An 8,031-nucleotide genomic window follows, 5' to 3' on the forward strand; every position below is an offset into this window, starting at 1 on the left:
CAGCGATTATTGACAAATATATGCCATGATGAATCTACGCGAGCTGTGTTTCAGACAAACAAATTTCTCCGAAAACCATGCTGGTACCTATGTATGATGTTATATTCTTCTGAGTAGTGAATTACCTGAGGGTGTATTATGTTCTCTAATAGCTTGCATACGGCACTTCTTAATCATATTGGGCTCAAATTCATAAGCTAGTATTAAAACAAGTGCAGCTCGAAAGCAGCCAGCGTTTCTGCCAGCCGCTTGACCTGCTCAACCGCATACGTGCTTTACTTAAAAACAGGGTGAAGAAAAACTCTTCAAGAAGTCTACAATGTCCCAGAACGGAGGATATGTGCTTTATTATCGCCTGTTACGACGACATATCGCAGAATGGGTGCCCTCCTGGGCACTGGCTATTCACCTGTCGACGACGCCGTAATACTTCGGATGGCTCATAATTCACGCACATGCATTGGCCATGAATGCACCTCCCATATTCATTGGACTGGTGCTGGCAAATGTCATCACACTCGATGGGGAGACAGGCGTCGGTGGCGGAAAGCAGGACGAGGAGGACAGCCGTCAGAAGTAAAGGAGGCGTGACAGACATCTTCGGGCTCAGAATGCTGGTGAAAACAAAAATATCTTCTTTGTGAATGCGTCGAGCATATCTGGCGGCTCAGGAAACCGAAACAACTGCATGTATTGGTTCGAGATACACTACGCGCAGCGTATAACTCAACTTCATTCTTTATAGATGTAATTGGCAGTACAGTGACTCAAAAATATGCGTTCCAATTTTGTATTGCTGTACCTCCGGCATGCATGGTCCGCTGTATCGCTTGTTGCGCCTATTATTAATTGTGGTGTCTGTGTTCTGCAACCAGGTGGCCGCGTAATCTGGTTGCCCGGGCAATTTCTCTGGATATCCGCAGCCAATCAGACAGCATAGATAGTGACTGGCAAGGGCAGCTCTGCATTGTGAGGCATAGTTCTTGTTGAAGGAGCATGTGAGCTGACTTGAGATTCGCCGCCAACTGGTGCGAGTGTGTGGCCAGCAGTAGGCATCCCGAAGAACCGTCTTCTGCTCGTTCGAAGGCTGTAAACCAAGGCCCACATCAAGAGCGAAGAAAGCAGCCCTGCATAACTGCCGATTTGACAACACCGCGCAGGTGGAAAGCACGGCTGCCAGCCTTGTACCGAGCAGAAGACGGTTCTTAAGGATGCTGCCTGCCTTCTCAACGCACACTGCCACAAGTCGCCAGTGAATTGTCAGAAAGCTCACGCCCTTATTCAATGAGAAACATGTCGGCCAGCGTTGCCCATGCCGGTCTCTATCCATGCTGTCCTCTCGGCCACTGACATGCACAGCAAGAAAGTGCACTGAAAAGAACAACATGGATGTTTCGGACTCGTGCTGTCGTCTGATGACGGAACATAGTGCCCACTACTATGAGAGGTGCGATGAATGCTATGACGGACCATACAGTGTGCGAGATACCAAAGTTGTAATAATACTGTAGGGCCCTCATGGTTTCCATTAGGAGCGATCACTAGAGAAAAAATTGTTTTATTTTCCATTTGGGATTTTGGAATTATCACGATCCAGTGACTAGTAAATCTACTTCTCGCTCTGCAAATGTAGCTCCGGTTGTTTTCTTTTCTCAAACAACATATTTTTCTGGAAGCGCCTTGCAATAGCTCGACCATATATCTTAATAACAAGGTAAACTGGAAGCAATACTAACACCAGACGCGAACTGAACTGGGATGCTGAGCTGAATTTTGTCCTGCGCAACTGTATTTTCAAGCAGTACCTAGTGAGGGAATCCTGAAATTCTGCCTGATTTGGGAGTGCACTATTCGATAACGCATTCTAAAATATCCCATCGAGTTCTTTACTCGCTTCAGAAAAACAATTTGAACACCTAGAATTGCCAAATGCAGCAGTAAGTCTGAGAGCAGAGCAAAATTTGTGCGTGACCATCGTTATTTTGTTCACGCACTGTCTTGTTAGCCTAGTGCGCTTTTGTACTGGTGCCATAGTAGAGTACTATCTTCCGCAGTGGCCAAAAGGGGGCATTGCTAGCATATAATTTATTTTCCATTTTGATACGCATAGGGTGCGAGGGAGAAAAAATTGTCGAGGGATTACAGTAGCACTTAATGCGAAATTTTAGCGCAGCTCGTCACATATTCTCCAGCCGCGGCGGGCAGGTGGCGTGTTACGCCAAAAACGCCGACGACTGTGACCCACAATACAGGAACGGGCGCCTAACAGTCGCGCTCTAAAAGGAAGAAAAATGGTTTGCGCTGCACCAGGCGGTACCCGCCGCGGTGGCTCAGTGGTTAGAGCGCTCGGCTAGTGATCCGGAGTTCCCGGGTTGGAACCCGACCGCGGCGGCTGCGTTTTTGTGGAGGCAAGACGCTAAGGCGCCCTTGTGCTGTGCGTTGTCTGTGCACGTTAAAGATCCCCAGGTGGTCGAAATTATTCCGGAGCCCTCCTCTACAGTACGTCTCTGTTCCTTTGTTTCTTCACTCCCTCCTTTATCCCTTCCCTCACGGCGCGGTTCAGGTGTCGAACAATATATGAGACAGATACTGCGCCATTTCCTTTCCCCCAAAACCAATTATTGCTATTATTATTCACCAGGCGGAACGATCCCATACATTCTGAATGTAAGTCTGCTTCCACATACACACTGACACCATTTTCAACCTTCGGTAAATTTCTAAGGTCTTGCATGAAACGACACTGACGTCATATTAAACTTGAATTATCATATAACTGTGCTTTGTTTACAAACGATTTACTAAGCTAATCACTGATACTATAGGAGAAACATAGCTCTTCAAGCAACCAAGAGAACCTGCCAGTTTTTCGAAAAACTACTCGATATTACGACTTAGTTACACAAGAAATCATTCGCCACATAATCAGCCTCTACATAGCCTCCCCAGGTTACAGAAAGTCATTGATAAAATTTAAAGCTCAGCAGTCATGCCGATATTGTGCACCGGGGGGTGCGCAAGAGGCTTATGTAAAGGTGCTAGGAAATAGCTGTAGAGACTGTACAGCGACTATGCTTCTCGTTGTGCTTTATTGTGTTCTGGGTTCCTTAGCATCAGATAAAAGGTTTTATAGCTATAACTATATTACGGTAGCATTTATAGCCTTCAGCGTGGCGACGCTGCCACCCTGTGTCTGGATGCGCCGCCGCGCTGTCACGTGGTGCGACAGCGGCGCGTCGCCGTTTCTGATCACGTGGCTCGTCATCTGGTTGGTCACGTGACCAGCCACGTGGTGCGTAGCAGCTGCTGCTGCCGGCGGCGCGGCGCCCCTGCGAAACCGAGCTGCCGCAGCTGTGCGCATGCGCCATGTCAAGTGGGACGAAGATGAAGAAGGAACACCCAGCGAAACGAAGCGGCAAAAGAGTGACTTTGCAATTCACACGAGCAAGTTCCACTAGGCCAGATGTAGCAGTCGCGGTACTCCAGGATTAACCAGAGCTAAACCACCGCCAATTTTTGTAACCAGCATTACAAATTCCGCATTATGGTTGCTGCCCTTGAATTTGCTATTATGAATCGTGCTCTATGTCTTGTCAATGCTTCTCTTCAGTTTATATTATTCTTCTTCAGCTGTCTCTGAACTAGGAAGTCGTCATACTAGGCCGTTAAAAAATATATTAGGTCATAACAAGCCATGACCTCTGAGTTAACACCCCGAGCTGGACCAAAGGTTAGGGTGCGGCTTGCCAGTTCTGTGAGCGAAAAAAAATGCTGTGCATAAAAGTAATGGGCTGGGCCATCGATTGGGGAGAAATCATTCTAAATTCATTGTGCATATTGCCGCAAATATTTGCATTGTCTGTTCGTTTTTCAAATCTGCCACCAAACCACTTTATCGCTTTGTTTGCGACGCAAAACGCGACCAGATTTATCTCGATTGATCGCAGCCAGGCAGAGCTGATTTTACGTTGTTCCGGAACGTTCTAGTAACTTTGCGCTCTTTATCTCGAAAGTTCGCTATCAGCTTTAAATTGAGCACGGCCGACAGCGGCGGGCATTCTGTTCGACGACTGCCGAGCACGCTTGTCGCCTCGACACCGCCGAGTGATTCAGTCCTTTTGGGTGCAAGTCAGCCCAATAAACAGTTTTCCTTTAGAAGACAGTTTCGTCGGTCTTCATCGCTGCTTCGACTGCCATCACCACTACGTGACAATATGACACCACCTGCTCTCATCCCTCCCCCCCCCCCCCCCCCCCCGATAAGAACTGCGGAAATACCATTGTCAAAGACTGCTAAAGAGAGGTAAAATAACTTGAAACAAAGAAGGTTTCTTGTCTCGGTTGATCACCACAGACTCTTAAAGTACACCAGGCAAGAAACGGCAATTCTAAAATACATTACAATAAAAAGCCGTGGCAACAAGGCAGAATAACGGCGAGTTCTGAACTTTGTGAATTTTTGAGAGCTGATTTCTGAAAAAAGTGAAATTTTGAGAAATGACTACAGAACAAATCATAATCTAGCATTAGAGCTAGCCTCATTATTTCGCTACTTTTGGGCATCTTATTTGAGATGTAAGTGTGCTAAAATTTTGGTTTTTGGTGGCTGTTGGATACTTTCATGTGACATTTTTAAGCTAATTGCTTAATATCATGCTACAATGGAGTTTTATGACAGTTTTCGTGCTTCTTTACAGTGGTGTTCACCGTTTGGACAGGCTTCTTTATACTTCTACGAAAGGTGGTAGCAACCGCTTTAGCAGTCTTTGAAATAATGATTGTATACTTTTGCATCGGTATTTTGGCTTGCGGATTCCTCCTTTTTTAGCAGGGTTCGTCCAGAGAGAGACTACTAGTTTTTGGGAGGAATATGGCAGCTAATCAAGTTTGAGTATTGGTGGAACTTAACACACCTTCGTTCTCTAGTTCATTAGACAAAGAGAACAGAAATAGACAGTGGCATACCTTTTCTTTCACCCTTTAGTACAGAGGTTAGCCTCCTTGCCTACAGCGGCCGAGCGTGGCTCTGGGGAGGAAGGGAAATGAAAAATTGAAGCGGGTACACAGTTCCAAAGATAACACCTGCACTACAACGTTACAGTATGCACAGGCACAAACATACTGTCCCTATAAAAGCAACTGCGCCAAAATTTCATTTTACTTGCCCCGCCGAGCATCGCTACGGCACTATAGGCAGCTAGGGTAACTTCTGTACACGACTTTATAACTAGTGGGTTTCATGTGTGAACACTTTTCGAAAAAAGCTCAGAAAATCAGTGATACTTTCACATCTGTTTACCTGTTGTACACAGCACAAGCAGGCAGCCATCAAACTCCAACTCCACGCGTCAATTATGCACTGCGCTACTGAGTCTACCTTCGGAATTACTGTTTATTTGCGTTTAACATTCTATCTGGCTCATCAATTACTCTTTCTTGGAGGAGCCATTCTCATAGCGTAATCGTGTTTTCTGTGGAATCATTGTTCATCTATGCCATCGTCGTCATATACTGCAATTGGGCCCCATCCTTCTTTCTAGCTGTACAGTAAAGAGTCTTGCGCGATGCACTCTTGGCGAAGCCGCGTGTTGGCACATCCTCGACGTGAGTAACGATTGACTCTACGGTAACAATTCTTGGAGACTCTAGCATACTTCCACGATGCTCACGTAGGTCCAGAATTTGTCCGTTTCCAGTTTAAAGAAGATGAAATTAGAGAAAATGCTGCTGCAATGGGCAAACTCAGAGACACCTCTGAGCTTTATTGTGTGCAATTATCAGGCATTTTGCAATTGTGTAGCGATCACGTATTTTGACCCAGAGCTTAAGAGCAGTATTCATGAAGTGCTCTTTGAATGGGCTTTGTACGCCTAAATGCGCACGATATTTTTTTAAAAGCAAAATTCATTGCCGCAGGGCATCAATAATGAGTGAAGGTGTGATGAAGTATGTAGCAGTGATTAAATGAAGGGAAAAAAACTAGCTGATTTGATGAAGTCCCGCAGAGAACGAAGTTACGGTCCCTGCGTCCAGGGAATGTATGAAGCAGGGTTGCTTGGTAAAAGACCCGCTACCTTCAGGTGCCGGATCCTTGTAGGCTTGAGAGCTGGGCACTCCTACAATAAGCGATGAATGTCGGATTCAGTGTCCTCGTGGTTACATATCAGACACTTTGGCCGAGGAAACAAATCTTGGTACTGAGGCCACTTCTGAGCGAAAAGCGCACAATGCACACAGAGATTTTTTTAAGGCTTCCTTATTACGGTAGTTATACACACCAAACGTTTTGTTCTCTACAAATGGAATCATTTATGTGATGAGTTTTTGCTTTTAATTCGAAGAGTTATGGGTAGGTCTAAATGTTGCAGGAAGAATGCAAAAAGCTGCTTCAGGGTTTCTTCCCACGAAAATTATTTCACTGAAGTGTACTTATCTAATTATTTGTATTTTTCGCATACAGCGATGAGCATGGCAGCTAACTAGGGTGGCGCAAAAAGAGCGCCGTAGTAGGAACAAGAACTTAATCACATTGCTCAAATAGCTCTAAACAAATAAAAGATGGTAATGCAAAGTAATACTCTTAGAAGCAGCCACCTGAAGGCACGTTCTGGAACCAAAACAAACTTCAGTGAACATACGAGGAAAAGTATAATGATAAATAAGGCAAAAAATATCAACTTCTCTCTACGTATGGCTGCACAGACAGAGAAAGCTGTTGATTGCGTTACCGCGGCCAGTCCGTTTAGAATAAAACTTACCAGTGGTGCTAAACTTGACTCTCACTGCACTCTGATAAAAACTTTTGATAGTATTTCAAGGCAGTCAATACTGCAGTGCGGAACCAAAGCAATATCTCTTTTCTCAGCGCGCGACTAAAGAAATGGGTTGTTAATGCGAAGTAGTGAATTATAATTTTAAAAAATATCATCTTTCAATGCATTTATCAATAACGGTGGCAACTAGTTCATTTCTACGCCAACCATTTTCAGCAAAGGTGCAGCCGAGATGCAATTAAAAATTAGTGAGGCTAATTCTATGCGCTGTCATAATACGCTGCTTAGGAAGTGCACTAGGCAATCATAATGTTTTCTTTTTTTTGAAGTGCGTTAAATAGCACCAAGTGCCAGTAGTTACTGAGTACCAATAGAGGACAGAAGGACAAGAAAATCTAGTTGCTGGTAAAATTAAAAGTCAAGCTGGCGATGGCATGAAACTGGATTCATTTTATTCGAAGCTAGGAGAGAAAAAAATGGCTTTCGTTCAAGGCGGTTTATATTCTACTCTTCTTGCAAAACCAGATATTCGCTATCACTGCTTTCCTGTCGAAAGACATCTGGGGCGCAGCGTACATTGGGGCGCTTAAATTCGTAAAGGACGCAAGGAAAGCATTGACAACAACAAATAAAACGCATTTACAAGCTTAGACCCCGCGGAAACTCCATAGCAGCTGATGTATCGCACCTGAGCTCTGCTCCTGATGAGAACTATGTTTTTATGTCTGCTTAGAGTTCTTATTAATTCACCTACCATAAAGTGCTGCATGTATGCATAAGATGCGCCGCACTCATAAAAAGCACGCTTCGAAGCAAGCAACAATAGAAAATTTGGAAAAAAAATGCGGGGTCAACTGTTGTGTTCAGCACAGAGCTTGTAACTTACAAGTTTTAGAAGTATGCCGAGAGTCGCAAACCTCACCGGGTGCCAATCCTTCCGTTGAGACTGTAAACCTGAAAGTGCATCACGTTTAAGCTCACTGAGGTTCTTATTTCTGTATGTCAACCGTCTCGTTTCTGAGGACCTGAAAAAGTGCGGAAATCTTGCTTTTGATATGACGAGGTCTCAGGCACAGAAATTGCTCAGAATAAGCTTTCATATAGGCAAAATAAAAGTGACAGTTCAAAGACGCAAGCTAAATGGCATGAGCTGTGTATAAGTGAATGGCGCAAAAACCCTTTTCGAGCAGCAGGGGTGAGATATCTGGCAGCATGCGACTAAGAGGTATCCTGATGAAATCATCAAACAAAACTTGCT

At 44.7% G+C, this 8,031-nt stretch overlaps 1 long non-coding RNA gene across 1 annotated transcript; it reads right to left on the reverse strand.

The window, feature by feature from the left end:
• Nucleotides 1–329: 329 nt before the first annotated feature.
• LOC144105641 (uncharacterized) lies at nt 330–7,733 on the reverse strand. Its single transcript, XR_013308843.1, has 3 exons — nt 7,660–7,733; nt 4,966–5,026; nt 330–614 (listed from the first exon to the last, which is right to left on the reverse strand). It is a non-coding gene; the product is annotated as an uncharacterized LOC144105641 (long non-coding RNA).
• Between the last annotated feature and the right edge of the window lie 298 nt (nt 7,734–8,031).

The sequence above is a fragment of the Amblyomma americanum genome, chromosome 9 (genome assembly GCF_052857255.1).
Source record: "Amblyomma americanum isolate KBUSLIRL-KWMA chromosome 9, ASM5285725v1, whole genome shotgun sequence".
Classification (NCBI taxonomy): Eukaryota; Metazoa; Arthropoda; class Arachnida; order Ixodida; family Ixodidae; genus Amblyomma; species Amblyomma americanum.